Here is a 15834-nt window from a genome sequence, read left to right on the forward strand (position 1 = left end):
AGTTTCAGTATTACTTTTACCATTACAAAATCTTCCCTTATATAAGTCTCACTGACGTCAGTGGAGCTTTGCCACTTGTATTTGCCTTATCAGATTTCCAATCCTTAAAGCTATTTTAGAAGACCTTTTTAACCACCTTCCCTGTGGTACCCAGCTAATGATGGGAAAAGTAGAGCAAGGGGTTGTATTGGATTGTGTCTCTCTGATTCTTGCACCAGTTGCCTGCGGTCTCCAAGGGGTGTCTGCCAGAAGGATATGGAATACTTTGTGCCTTGTTTGTCTCCTGTATCTGTCCCTTTCTGTTTCAGTTCCCTCCATTACAAAAGCAAATTATATGTAGTGATACCACAAGAGAACCAGGCTGGAATTAAAGGCTTGGTTCCCAAAGGCAGATTTGGAGGTAGTTTCTGTTTCCAGATTTGCAGAGCAGCACACCAGGTTTGAACTCAACATTGCTGCAAATTTCCCAGGTAAATCTCTTAACACCTATGTTTTCCTTTGGCATTTCTTATCTAGATGTACAGAAAAAATTGTAAATGCTGCTACTCAGATTGTCACCATGATGTGGCCACAGTCTTGGCTTCAGGATCCTCGTGTTCACAGCAAAGGGATTGTTAACAGCACTTCACAGGGAGAAGTCTTGTGCTTTTCTTTCTTCTCTTTCTTTCTTGCTCTTCACTATTTCCTACCCATTGATGCTATGGCTCCTAGAAATACAAAAGCATAAAGAAAAAAAAAGATCACACTTCAGAAAGATCTGTTGCTTTTCTTGCTGGAGTAGCACAACTAATGTGATTGTTAAAGAATCTACTCAGACTAAATGTCCAGGTGCACATCATTGCTCACTACACGTAATTTACTAATGAGTGGATCCAGACAAACAGACTGAGGATCCAGCATGCCCTCTGGCTGCCTATAAAAATGAGGAAAGATAATGAAGTGGTGTGAATCAGGGCCTTTCTGTAGCAGTGAGGCATGAAAAAACTGGAACACAACAGCTTTTGCTGTTAGGTACCAAACACAATCTCAACATTTCTGTACCCAAGCACAGGGGCAAATCCATTTCACAAACCTTTAAAAACATACACAGTTGGCTGTTTAATATTTTTCGTGTCCCAGGTTTCACGTTTCTGGATGTCTACATTGGGAAATTTGTCTACGTTTGGGTTTTGACCATGCAAAGGTAAGCGTGATTTTCAGAATGACACAGCTCCTGACCTTTCTTTAATTACAAGCAAATGCAGGGGTTGATGGATATTGCTGTACTGTTGGTCTCCTCTGTTGAGTGAACATTAGTGAATGGCCTTCTGAAAAACAGTGGGGTCTTTGTACCGCAGCCTGCAGCTCACCAGGAACACACCTGACTACACCAAGCTCTTTTTAAGCAGAGCCCTGCACAGTGTCAAAGGAAAATGTTTTATTGTAAGTGTAGGGAAGAGCAGATGCATAGAAGAAAGGTCAAAGAAGAAGATAATCAATTGACTGGCTAAAACAGAGCATCTTTGGGGATTCTTAGCAGAAAACCTCTTTGTCTTCCAACCACTGTGATGGTGCAGCCTTCAGTCAGAAAGGACTGCTGTGACCTGAAAGATATGGTACCTTTTGTATCAAGTCCTTCCAGCCATCTCAGAGGCAGTTCTTCAGCCATGTACTGTCATTGCAGCCATGTCCTGGGATCAGCCCTGAAAACACTTGGTTTCCCATTTGTGTTTGTTCTTGTGTGACTCCCTCTTCTGGGACACAGTCCTCAGAGATGCAGGATTGTCAGATTGGCCCTGCTGGCACAGGCAGTGCCAGAGCCAGAGAGCTCACCCAGGCCACACAGGGAAGCTGGCTGCCTGCGTGGTGGTACAGCCACATCGTGTGCCACTGGCTGGGGACACTGTGCTCACCCTTGTAGAGCTGCATCAGGGTCCTGTTAGGTTGGGTTATTTCAGCAGGACAGACACTTGTCCTTGCCCCATATGGAGATGCCTCTAAGGGGGATGTCTGCATTAGCATTCATTGGTGATAACAGTGTGCCTCTGAAATGTCTCCCAGTGACTCCTCCTGAACTGCACATTTATGTCACAGAGCACTCATGGAGGACATTAACAGGATTCCTCTGGGATAGCTTCAGGGCTGCACCCAGCCTGGACCAGCTCCTGCTGGTTGCTACTGCCATTAGGCTGAAGCTCTGAAGGAAAGCAGGGAATGGATATGCCCTGTGTGGATATGAGGTCCTTGACACAGACTATTTCTCTCTGTGTATCCGTGTTCCTCTTGTTTTGCACTGCTTGCTGTTAGAGATGTGGTCAGAGATGCTGCAAGTCCCACCCAAGCACACTGACCTTCCTTCTCCTCCCCTGGTCCATGCTGCTAATTTCTGATATGTATGTAAGACTTTGGGAAATCAGATTTCCTTTGGTGGGACTCTCCATGTGCTTGCAGTGATGTCTTTACACACACACACACACACGCCTTGGCAGGTCGGATAAGGCAGCTGCAAAGCTATGGGGTGTGTAAGGGGCAAAGGCTGAACTTACTCCAGCTCCCTTGTGTAGTATCTGATCACATCTCACAATAGTCCCCTTCCCCTTACTTGCACTCACACATTTACCAGCCCTTGCTCTTTCGTGCTGCCACTGGAGGCTGGCACTGTTGAAGCATGCAGTGATTCCCTATGGACCCTCTGGCACAAAGATAGGAAGAAACACTAAAATTAAATGTAGGTGGGGTAGCAATGATAATTATGTTGGATCATAACTTCCACTGATCTAATTAATGCCACCTAAGTTGTGGCTTGTGCAACTGCTTTGATTTATTGGTGATATCCACAGTTGGCAGAGTGATGTTATTGCAGAGGGCCCATGGCTCTGATACGCAGAGTGATAGAAGTTGGATTTCATGAACATCGTGTGATACAGTTACAGTCAGAAAGATGCCTGTTCATGATGCTCTTTACAGGCACTGGAAATTTGGGATCCAGATAGGATTAATCAAATAGGCTGTCAATTAATTTGCTTCCAGCCCAAATCCCTCACACTGCTCTTAAAATGGTGTTTTCCTACTGAATGTGGCAGAGCAAGCTTTAGGTGTTTCCAGCAGTAAGTGACAGTAAAAGATGACTCTCACCTAAGTTCCAGTTTATGTATTTGTTTTATTGCTCAGGATATGTCTGGATTTTACAGCTGAGTATGTCAGGAATTTAGTTACAAGTTGAAACCGCTTTATAATGCGTGGCTATAAAGATCAAAGGTTGCAAAACCAACCTGGGAAAGCCAGGTCCTGCTCTTCCAAGGCTCATCAATCATGACTTAGTTCTGGCCCATCTCACATGATCTTACATCGTGTACTGTCATTTGGACAAATGTTTATCCATAGCATTAGACCAGAGACTCCAACAACTCTTAGTCTAAGTACTGCCATCGGTTCCTGACAGCACTTTCCTGCTTTTTATTTACCCAGTATCTCTTTTTTAATTTATCTCAAAGTTGATAATTTTCAGTACGTGCTTCTGCTAGTGGCACACTGGGAATTCTCAGTTCTTCCAGCTGGAAAAAAATCAAGATCAATATAAGATCAAGATAAAGATCTTCCCTGATTCCCTCTGCCTATTTGCTGAAGACCATGACATTTGTACTTACGGAAGCTCAGTGATGCTCTGCCAGCCCATGAAGCCAAAATAAGGCAGGAGAAACCAAAACAAAGGTTTTATCAGTGAGTCTGACCATAGTCTCCTATCAGACAGGTCACTAAGGGAGGAGTGAACCAGACTCTTTCTGCCCCACTGCTGTCAGTCTGTGCTATGGCACTAGAGAAGTCACATTAGTTTTGGTTTCCCATCTTTGCTTTTCTTTCAGTTGTGACCCCCTCGAGTAGGGGCCAGTCCTTTACATATTGGGGCACCCACAGTCTTAGGAGACTCCTTTCACTGTAGAAGAAAAAATTATCTTTGTACAATTTATCATCCCAACTTTGCCTGGGAAAACTGGAACTCTTGTTGTAAATTTTTCTATGAAAGATTCCTTGGTGGAAGGTATAGGAAAAACTGGTAGGCACTGGGATCACTGGCAATTCTGGGTTTTAGATCTTCCTAAATTAATTTATCCCCAAGATATGAATTCTGTCAAAAAGTTTTAAAAAAATACTTTTGTCTCAAATGAAATGGATTGTGCTATCTGAACCAAAATATGAAGTTTATTATTTTTGAAAACTGTTTAGCAGCTTCTTAGATGAAAAAATTAAGAATTTCTCCAGTGATACCTCAGTTACATATTTCAATAAAAATGAGCATCTGTATATTAGATCTAGCATTAAAACATAACAGCTGTTAACTTTGGATTTTAGTTTTGCCTGCTTAGGCGATAGTTTGAGAAAGTCAGTGGGATAAAATGTACTTTAGTATTTTTAGGACCTAAAAGTTTTCCCTACTTCTGTTCCTGAACGAACTGTTTTGTGGAACCCCAAGAAGTCAATTGAGTACAGAGTCAGTTGTCATTGAAGTTACAGGGTTAGAAATGAGAACCAATGTGAGTGTCCGCTCAAATAAGTAGTTTGTTTCCTTTTTGAAGTGCCTGTTTCTGCAGACCCAGCCCAGTTTTCTCACCCCGTACTGCCATTGCTCCCAAGGATTACTAGGAAGAGTAATGAGGAATGTAATTTGCTTGTTATTGTGGCTGTCACCGTCATGGCTGGAGGGTCAGAGTCCCATTTGACAGTGAAAAGCCAGATTTTAAGAAGTGATTGCTGAGTCTAGGTATCTCTTTTACTGTCTTGTCTTTGGATATGTGAGAAAAGCTTAAAGGATTGAGTCTTAATTTTTGAAGGTGCCTGAGAAAATAGTCTCAGGCAGAACTGCTTCCTCTTCTACTTTGTACCTTTGAGGGTGCAAGAAAGTTGCTTCAAAAGGGAAAGCAGCAAAAAAAACCCCAAACCAAAACAGGGAAGCACAGTTGCATTATCATTCTGAAGAAGCATTTTTATGCAAATGCATTTAACAGTTAAAATAAAGCTCATGTTATGTTGCCTTTGACTTTTGTAACTGCTGGGGTGTGACAGGACTCAAACTTTTCATGGCATGCCAAAAATATTTCTTAACATAAAGGTACTTTGCCTAGCTAATGTAATTATGTCCATTACTCACAGGGATTCCTTTTTGTCCTGGACTTTGTCTTATTCCCATATTTACTGCTAGGAGGAGATGGAGCCGGGTTGATACAAGTGTTCTGGTATTTCTTGCTGCTGCTGCTGCTGCTGCTGCTGACCCCTGGAGGGCCTGCCAGAGGTTTCATGGGGAAGGAGGACAAGAATCTGGCTTGCTCGAGGGTTGGGAATGACAGGAGTTCCTGGGGTGGGGTAGAGCTGGAGGTAGAGGGAGGATTTGGGCTGGTGGCTGCTGCAGACCTGAGGCAGAGGCTGGATGAATCATGCTGGATGGATCCCCTGTGGGCCCACAAGCTGTATTTCCAGCTGGAAGGATCTGTGGGGATGAACTAAGTCAACACTGACTTAGGCTGGGGGTCTGGCTTGTGTAGGTTTGTGCAGATCCTCAGGAATAAAGTCATGGCAGGGTCTGGAACTGGTGAGGGCATAAGCCTACGTTTGGCAACAGTGGGACTCTGCTTAGATTTTCACCTAAGGCCAGTTGAGATTCCAGTCAGAATTTGGTTGCTTGGATGCTTTTATTGAGGATTAGGTTGTGTAGCATTGGTTGGGAATTCCAAATTCCCAGCAGCAGAAAGTCCTTTAACCTGCAAGAGGGGAAATTGTTTCTCCCCGTTGGTGCCCATCACGTCTGAGGGAGGCATTTCTCCATCCTCTCGAGGCAGAGCCTGCAAGTTTGGGTCACACATCTCCTGTGAGCACAGGACCACGTGGATGCACCCGGGCAGGGCTATGGGCAGCTGCAGAGACCCAGAGCCTCGAGTTGATTTGATCTATACCTGCCTCTGTAACTACGCCTGGCTTCCTCTGACCCAAATTACCTAACTCAGCTGGAATTTCCTTCCTCATATTCCTGCCCTTACATCTCTGCACTCACCTGCTGTATTTAACTGGCTGCAGTGGGGGGCTGGGGAAACCGTGTGCTAATGCTGAGCCCACCTCTGCCCTTCTCCCCGCCTGGCTTGGAGACACACTGTGTAAATGGAATTTTTAACATCAAAAGTTTCAATTACAGCAGGAAATGTCAGGCCGACAGAGTGCGACTGTTCCAGGTTTCCCATAAGGAATACTCCCACCCCTACTATTTACCCATATGGAAAAAACAACCTCCGATGGTATTTTTTTAAGTTCTCAGGTAAACGGAGCTGAATGGTATCATCACATACACGGCAGGCTTTCTGCAGGAGATGAAAAAGTGTAAATCATAGCACAGGGTCCAGAGCCTTTACAGTGCCTTTTTCATGGAAGAAAACCCCGGGATACAGGCTAAATGGAATGGGGGCTGTTCGAGAGACAGCTTAACCCCCGGCAAGTCAGCACTCTCAGGGAAAGAGAAGCAGCATGGAAACATTGATTTTGGAGCAGGAGATCCTACAGAAGGCAGCAGACATCATGCTGGAGAAAGTGGGGTATGGGAGAAGTTTCTAGGAGACCCAGAGGGTCAGTGCAGTGACCAGCAGAGCTGTGAACCTTCCAGAAGAGACTGGCTCTGCCTTCTCAGTGCTTCTAAGGAGTAAGGTCTCATATTCATCTTTTCTTCTAGTATCTGAACAAGTCTAATTCTCTCAGCCTCTCCTTTGTCACTGTGAGCTCCAAGTCCTGATCATCTTGCTTGCTTTCTCCTTAATCCATCAAGAAAACCTATCTGCAACATGTTTTGCAGGTCACTAGACTCAGCTTTTATTGGAAGGAATGTAAGGCTTTTACTGTGGCCTCAGAGATCCACATCTCAGAGATCCTGGTCTTGGCCTTGCTCCCTAGCATAGAAAATTCACTGCTGAGATGGGTGATACAGCCTCCACATCCCTTCACTCCCGCAGGGACTCCATCATTTGCCTCCAGCGGGAACAGGTCATGCTTTTAATGACAGTGCTCAACCTGTGGGATCATCTTGGACATACTGGTTCCTGGAATTGCAACTGGGGCTTCCAAAAATGCCTGGAGAGCTTCAGTGGCCAAATTAAATCAGTGAATGTAGTAAAGAATTTGGCACTTAAGTCATCTGGCTCTTCAGGATAATTCAGTATATCCCAAAAGCAGGCTCAGTCAGAGTATTGTCCAGCCGAAAAGTTGTTGCTGTTGAGTGTTCAGAAGAGTTTAGGATTTCCAAATGTCTCAGCAAACTGCTTCCCAATGGCAAGTGTCTGTCTTCATGTGTGCAAAGTGCTCAGATTGCTACTCATCCACAGGGGGGAGATTTTGTGGGGGGTGAGTTGGTAATGTCATGTGAAACCTCCTTGTGTTTCTCTGGAGGACAGCACAAAATCAGCACAGTACAATGTGTTCTGCAGATGTGGGGCTACAGTGCTTCTGCTTAGGGCAAGTGGGAACACAAGAATTCAATTTTGTAGAAAATGGTGAGGTTTCAGATGTGCTTATTCTATAGGAAGATGAAATGTTTCTTGAAATAAAAATGAAATGGATGGAGAACATGTTAAAAAACAACCTTTAGTTTGTTGATTAAGGAATTCACCCAGGCAGAGGGAGCTGAGCACTGAACTTGCTTCCCTTGATCAAACAGAGCAGGAATTTTTCCCTACATCCTGTGAGTGAGCCTGGGTGGTAGTGAAGAGAGCTCTGTCCTCAGCAGGATTCAGGGATTTTTGGGATGGGTTGCAGCACTACTTGGGGGGATGAAAAGGGAGCAGAGCTACGTGTCAGGAAGCAGATCCAGCCATGGGTTCATCCATGGGCACTGTCCTTGGCAACTCAGCTCAGCTCTGGCCCATGTGACACCTCTAAAAAACAGAGGAGCAGGAAGAAGGACGTGAGATAGGGTGGGAGAAGGCATCCTCTGAAATCTTTATCACCAAATGCAAGTTTAATAGATGTCAAGGGTGCTTGTTTGTCTTTTCTTTTTTGAAGAAGCTTATTAGCTATGGGAAAAAATGTAGAGCTGTTGCCCATGATGTAAATCTGTAGAGATTTAAATTGATGGGAGAAATTTGCAGCTTGTGTAAACAGGCATGGCTCTGTGGAGTCACAACAAATTATGCCAGCTGAGGATACAGCTCATAATTTTTAATAGTTTTGTTCTTCCACATAAGAGAAGGCAAGGAAATGGGGAATGTAAGGGAAAAAATGAAGGAAAAAACACAGCACGGGATTTACAAAGTCTTGGCCATCACTTTTCTCAGCCTCTGCATGGGAAACATCTGCATGTTAGAGCGCACTTTGATGTCTGCCTCACAGATCTGGGCTCTCCTGCCCTCTGAATGGCACATTCACAGGGCACTGCTTCCCTGATGGCAGCTGCCCTCACTGAGAACAGGTGAGCCGAGTGCTGCCGAGAGCAGTTGAACATACACCACCTGCTGATCCCAGTGAGTTCATTCTGCCGATCTGTAAATATAAAATATGGAAAGGGTCACAATTATTGTTCCTTTGGAGATATTAAAGTTTAGAAGCTGCCTCTAATGACTGATGTGTAGTAGTAGAATATAATCTTTCCATGGAAAGTTGATGGCTACTACAAGCCTTGTGTGGGTAAAATAAATAACATCTTTGTCTTAGGAGCTAATGTGGGATGTTTAGTCATGTGTTAGAACTGTGCAGCTTTCTGATTTCAGAGATCTGCTGGGTGAAACACTGAGCAGGACTGCAAGGGACCAGCAGAGGTGTTTGCAAAGATCTCTGTTGGCCTTTACATCTCTCCCTGTAGGAACCTGGCTGACAAGTTCTGTGCCAAACCTTTGTGCTGGAGCAGCACCTCCTGTGCACGTGGTGGTCTTCATGCTCCTGTTGCTTTTGGAGGTGCAGGAACAGCAGCAGGTTCCATGTCCTAGGCTGAATCATAAAATGCAGCTCAGAACAAGGCAAAACAGGAGGGCAGGAACTAAAGGATGCACCCAAGGCCAATCGTGTGTGCAAAACAACTGTGCTTTTCCTTTGTTGCAGCCACGCAGCATCTGAGCAGTCACCTGGGATGGAATTCCTTGGGATGTAGGTGGACAGGGACAGCTGATGAGAAGCTAAATGGCCTTTGCAGCTGCCTGGGAGTGATACTGATCTCATCCTAAGGGAGGCATCTGCTGTAGGCCAGGTGATTTTCTGACCAGAAGTGCCTACTCACTCCATTAACTCTGGAGGGAGGTGAATGTGGCTGAGCAGGTGTAGATACCAGATTGTTGGGATTTGGGTTAGAAAAATACCCCATCTTTTGCTGCAAGGCAAGTGGTGGTGAGGCTGGCTCCTAGGGAACAACAGCAGGTCAGTGAGCAAAGGGTCAGTCAGACAAACTTGCCTGAAGGCCTCTGACCTCCCTCCAGCCCAGCAAGAAACAGAGTGGTGCCTTTGGAAAATTGGTCCTGAAATAATCAGTTATCTTTCATCATCTGCCAAACCAGGCAAAGGTGTGACTTTGCTTCTAGGTTGTCTTGGGAGACTGTTGTGTTGGAAAAAGCAAAGACAACATTTTGTGTGGTAGGAAGTGGCCAGCACTGGACAATTTGCGAAAAGTTCTGTTTTCAGGACTGTTTTGAGTCTGGCCAAACCAAATCTTACCAGTGGAGGCAAACTCAGCGATGACATCAGTGATGATGTGCATTAGATGTCAGTAAAGCAACTGAGTGCTTTGGATGGACTTTGACACAGAATGCTCCCTTTCAATCTGCTCCACAGATCTTTTGTCCTCGATGTTTGGGTCTGTGCACCTTGTTTCTTCCACACTCTGACATCAGTGGAAGCTCCACACTGGGACAGGAGCAATACACGTGGTAATGAGATACATCACAGAGATAAGGGCTCTGGACTAATTGTGGAGGAAAACTCCCCATCCTGCTCCTAGTCCACTGTTTAATTTTGTGTACGTAGCAGGAGAGGATTGTTCTGTGATTTATCCTCTTCTGAGATCACTGAGTTCTCTCTATGGCGATACTTGCCATACCAATATGAGTCATTTATGGAGTTCAATTACTAATTTATGAAACAAATTAGTGTGATATTTAAGGCCTGATACAGTGATGTACTTCTGAAGTGATCTGCTGAAGGACTTCCAATGAAAACTATTGTATCTGATAATAATAAAGCAAACTGATTCATTCAAAAGAAAATATTCATTCTGAGGTTACCATCCTCTGCCAGGAATGTGGCTCTGGAGTGGGACTAGCACTGCACAGTGCCAGTGAGCAAAGGAGAAGGGGTTTATTATGAGAATGGCAATAGCTTGTAGTCTAGGAGTCGAGGTCAATCTTTTTGTGTACCTGTGAAATCCTGCAGAATTAAGGCTTAAGGCTGCATCTGGACTGCAGCTGGGCCAAAGGATCCCAGAGCTCATCACTGCAGCTGGGTTGGTTTTAAATTCCATATTTTGGGTGCCAGGTGCACTTATGTCATCACACAAAGGAATGGCCATGTTGTTCAGTGGACATGGGCTCTGCTCTTGGTGAACACTCCCACTACAAGCCCTCCTCAGCCTGAGTTTGGAGAGGGACAATGAATATACAGGAGGGGAGGAGAGAAGAGAGGTGCAGTTGATGCCCATGGGGCCAAAGCTTTCCTTCCTGCAGGTTGCCTGACTTAGTTATGGATGCAGTCTGGTGTGCATTCCAGTTGGAGACAGACATCCAAAAAAGTCCCATGCCCAGCTCTTCCTCAGTGCAATGTTGAGACTGAGGGCCCAAGCAGCAGCCAGGCTAGCAGCCAGAAATATGGACAAAAGGCAGGTAAGTCACAGGGCTGGGCACACTTGAACTGGATCCCACTCGCTACACAGTGATGTGGAAATAGCCTTGGATTATATTTTAAAACTATTTAGCCCTGACCCACATCTCAGTGAAGTCAATGTGATGTCAGTGACTAAAATGGGCTCTGGAACAGGCCTGCAATGTTACCAGTGCCTTCAAATGCTTCCTTCACCTGTAGGATGAAAGTCCTTCTCCCGAGTCAATGGGCCTCCTTACTTCTTCCTCCCCTCTCAGTTTCCATGGGCCCCTAGCATGGGAAACAGCCTTATTCATCTTTGTATTTCCATGTCTCTGAATCAGGCAGGTTCTGGGTATATTCCACATAGAAGCCTGTTATCTTTTCAAATGGCAAAAAAGAGGGGATTTTTCCATAGTCACATAGTTTTTCCACAGAAATGTATTCATGAGAGTTAAACTTGCCCAAACTATGTTAATGTATGTGGTTGGCTTCTGTGCCAATTTTCATTGTGAATAAGACGCAAAATAAAAGGCCTCTTGTGTCTGCCTTTCCTCCTCCTTGAATCCCTCCCATAATTTTTGAGTTCATAAGCCCATTTTGTATGTGAATCAGATCAGGAGAGGAAAGGCAAGGGGATTACTTTTCCTTTTAAACTGTGCCTTTGCTTTAAGCTACTGATAGACACATGGAAGTTATGACTGAAACAAGGGGTTGATACAATGGGGCTGGATCTTACATTCAGTGTAAATTGGGATAACTCCATTTATCCTGAGCAAAACTTCCTGATTTATGGCAAAGGAAGACCCAGCCTTAGCTCTTTAGCTCTGTTCATTGCTGCTTTGTTATTCCAAGGCATTTTCAATCTGACAAGAGAAATGGTGTCTCTTTTTAATACAGATGCTTGACTTGAGCTTGACAATCTCCTTCCAGAGTGTGCCTGGTGGGCCAGTACAGCACACACAACACATGAGCTGAGTTCAGGCAGCTCTGTAGCCAGATGGCTATGAAACATTCATAGTACAAGCTGTAGCTATTATGAGCCATTTCTCTTTGGTGCATGTCCTGACAAGCGGCTGTTATTAAGTTTCAGTGTATTTCTGTTAATGTTACCTACCTATTTTCATTCCTGTGTGCTGTCACACGGAGCTGGTTGGTGTGGTCTTGGGAACTGGGCTTCAAGGCTCCTCCCTGTGAAAGTTGCCAGCTCATTTATTTGTTTCTTTCCAGTGGTTCAAGCTGGTGCGTTATTCAGAAACTTCTGAAAGAGCGGGGTTGGGTAAACCTCTGATTCAGTTCGTTTGAAAGCACCCTTGAAGTCCTCCTCCACATCTTGCCCTCCTGTGGCTCCAAAATAGGCTTGATGAGGCTAATTTGGAGCCCGTTCCTGAGAAATCATCGGTGCTGCTGTTGGAAAGGTCCCTCAGCTTGAAGGTTCCTGTCCTCACTTGCAGAGCTGGGATACTTCTAGTTTGGGTCCTGGCTCTCCCTGGTTTCTTTTTGACATGGCAATAGTCAAGTTGCATCCAAAAATCCTGAGACTGGCTTCAGATTTTAGTACACAGAGCTGGGTGAATGTTGCCTTCTGGTTTTTGCATTAGAGGCACTCGGCTCTTATTCATAGAGGGTAAAAATTGACTTTAAATCAGAGATGAGGTTCTTAGGTATGAAAATTATTTTAGTGGAAAGTCACTGTGTGTAGTACTACTCACTATAAAATTGTAGGAGTTGGCCATTCTGGAGAAATCAGGCGACATCTGGTATTTGAAGGAATTATTCACAATACAAGGAGGGCCTTTTGTTCCTGTGCAGCTGCATATGTAGCAGGCAGATCTAAATTACAATTTGTGAATCTTTTGCTACAGCAGTGTGTGCAAGACCCCGACAGGGTGGATGAAGCAAAAATAAAATCTCTGTCAGATCTTGGTGTCTCTCATTTCAGCTGCTGCTTTCTGGGGAGGAAGAGAGAGGAGTGAATGCGTGGCAGTTGTTTTGTAATGGGTAGCCTGAGAAATTTCCATCACAGTTCTGATCTGCTCAGGTGGACCTGTGTTCTTTCCCAGCCTGTGAAGGGAGAAAAAATGTCTGACAGACAAAAAATAAATTATTTCAGAAACTCTCTGCAAGTGCTTTTCTCTTGCATGGTGCTTGACCACCCAGTCCTGCTTCCTTCCCTCAGCCTTGGCTCTAATCTCCAGTGTTCCCATCCTTCCTTGGGAGGGGGCCTTCTTTCCCATCTCTCTTAGTGATACCAAGGTCAGCCAGGTGTTCATGTAAAGAAGTCAATGTTTTGGGCTGTGGTGCAGATCCTGAGCTGCAGCTGGGGGAGTGGCCCAGGATTTCTGCTCACCCATCCACCTCTGTGTGCTCAGCAACTGTGGCAAGGCTTTACCTACTGTGCATTTCCCAGCTGCAAAGGGAGAAGAGTTTCCTTTGCAGTTGTATGTAAATTATTGTGGAAATGGAGAGTAATAATGCTCTCGTTTTGAGAATTGTCAAGAATGCTTGGTTTTGAGGCCAATCATTCAGCTCCTGTTATCTCTAGGAATCAAGATGCTTATCTGTCTAAATGATTGCAGTGTGTCTCAGGTATTTGAAGGTGGTTCTTCCTATTTGTAGGAAAAATTTAAAAAAAAAATTAAAAGAATCAATGTTTGTTTCCCAAACTACCAAAAGCTTGTTAGCCTCCAGCAGATCTTTTTATCTGCAAGGAATAAAGCAGATATGTCCAGACCCTCAGCCAGTATAAATCAGATTAATGCCCTTGGCCCATTATTTTTTCTCATGCGATATCTCTCAAGAGGGATTTAGGCAACGTTTAAGCATCTTTTTTGTTTTCATATGTCCGGTGTAAGGCTTAGCAGAACTACCCTTAGCCCTGGCTTTTGGAGGGCTTGCCTCCAATGCCACCCAGGTCTCCAGGGCCTACAGACTGAAGGAGGAAGGATGTGACTCATTTGCCAAGCAAGACAATTTCTTTGAAGGGTCAGTGGAGAAGTGTGACCTCAAAAGGTGAAAGAGAAAAGGTGGTGGAGCTGAATTCAGGTGACCCCAGATGCCAACATCATGCATACATGTGTCCCTCAGGTCACTGCAAGGCTGGGGCAGCTTTATCTGTTTAGGCAGAGCTTCACCTAAGGCAGTGGGTGTCCTGGAGGGCTGCTGAAGGTTCAAGACTTCCCAGTTTCCCAGTTGAATTAACTGGTGCTCTGGCCAAGTGGAATATGTCACCAAAAAAATCTGGTTGACACATGAAATCAGAATTTTTATTCCTCCCAAAATAAAGCCCACAACTTCTACTTGCAGTTGGTTAGATTGACTGGGGGACATAGAGTTGAAAATTGTAATGTTCTTAGAGACTCTGCCCAGAGGGAAACCTGCCTGACTCAGTCCTGACCCCTCTGGCACTTCCCAGCCCCACAGAGTACCCCTATGTGCCCCCCTGCCTAAAAGCCAGGGCAAATCCTCACAGATCCACAAGCCATTTCCCTATGGATGGGGCTACAAAATCAAAGCATGTTGACCCTTCTGGCCAAGAAGGTCAAATTGCTGCAGTTCTCCCCCACACTTTTTCCTTTTTTATTTTAAGGGCGTGGTATATTTTGTAAGTTTTGTGTTTATCAAGAAGTTGATTGTGTAAATAAAATTGTGGCCTTGTGTGCCAAATAGCTGGGTTATGATTTCCTGGAGGAGAGCCAAGGCGGTGTGTGGGAGCATGCCAGTGTTAATATGTTCACTTTGCTAAGGAATAGGCCATGTGTGGAGCACGGAGGGAGGACACTTCCAGCCTGGCTCTGCTTAACCCTTCCCTGGCCCCCCCTCCAAGCCTGCGCTGGGCTTCCCCCAGCAGTGCTGCACAAACACTGGGGGCATTCACCAGGGCTGAGGCGCTCCTGGAATTGCCTGGAGCCTGGCCAGTTCAACAGGGACTTTGCAAAGCTCAGGATCCCACCCTGATTCCTCTCCCGTGTTTCCTTCGGCAAAGGCTCCGTCGAACAGACCTCAAAGGGGCCTCTGAGAGAGGCCAGGTCAGGCACGTGCCTGGGGATGCCAGGGCAGGGAGAAGGGCCTTGGGCTAAATGGGAATCAACTCCCTGATTATAATGACTTTATTCCCTATTTACTACTAAGTGCTATCCAGAGTTTATCCTATTTCTATCCTGCAGAGGCAGCCAGAAGTTTTCTCCAGTGGCTGTTCAAACAGCGGTGGAATCACTGAACAGTTTGGGAGTATTTTCAGCAGGGGATGGTGCTTCATGCCACTGAAGGCAAGGGGAAGATTGCTAGGAGGCTTTGGGAACACCAGAATTATGCTGTGGTTGCTTCTTTTGTTACTTTTTCCCTACAAATCATGCAGCCCCCATTTCAGAGCAGCTCGTATCTCCCTCCTCTCATCCTTAAGTCATTACATTCTGGAAGTATTTAAAACAAATGAATGCAGAAAACGTAACCTCTTGTTTTCCACAAAAAAGGAATTAGTGAGTCGGCTCCTTCTGCAGACAAAGCAAAAGTCCCAAGGATGCAGGAAAGAACTTCATTTTGCCAAGCAGCAGGGAGTGGAGTTAGCTGTGTTACAGTGGGGAGGGGGTGGGGAACCTCTGTGTGCGGGGAGTTCTTGCAACTCAGACAAAAATAGTGACTTCCATTATTTACCTACCTAAGCCGGAAACCTGCTTGCATTTCAGGCATTTATTGTAATTCCTCACATAGCTGGGGATGATAAGCCCTGCTAACTAGTCATTGCATGCTGCTTGAAAATGATAGTTAATGTTCACCGGCTACCCAAACAACCTTCTTTAACCCTTTCAAACTTGCTGGATTTGGGGGGTTGTGTTTTCTCATATAATATTGCTGCTGATCAGCCTGGCCTCAACCCTCTGTCTTCATAAAATTCTGTTTAATGGAACACTTTGATCGCAGTCTAATCTGTATGGGAGACTTCTCAGAGCAGTTCACACGTCTAAGATACACTGACAGTTATGTTTCAAATTTCAAAGGAATCAAAGGGAGCCATTTGGCTGACTTCCACTAAATGTCACCAAGATTTGG

The 15834-nt window shown here is 45.0% G+C and overlaps 1 protein-coding gene across 1 annotated transcript in view; it reads left to right on the plus strand.

The window, feature by feature from the left end:
- Positions 1-405: 405 nt before the first annotated feature.
- The window catches only part of BMP2 (bone morphogenetic protein 2), a 114248-nt gene continuing 98819 nt past the window's right edge, over positions 406-15834 (plus strand). Inside the window, exons 1-2 of the mRNA XM_088053566.1 lie at positions 406-470; positions 1120-1183. The gene's annotated coding sequence lies outside the window, so the exon portion shown is untranslated. The remainder of the gene's footprint in view (positions 471-1119; positions 1184-15834) is intronic.

This window comes from Pseudopodoces humilis, chromosome 3 (assembly GCF_049639895.1).
Source record: "Pseudopodoces humilis isolate 2021_Gansu_Grassland_sample_001 chromosome 3, ASM4963989v1, whole genome shotgun sequence".
NCBI lineage: Eukaryota > Metazoa > Chordata > Aves > Passeriformes > Paridae > Pseudopodoces > Pseudopodoces humilis.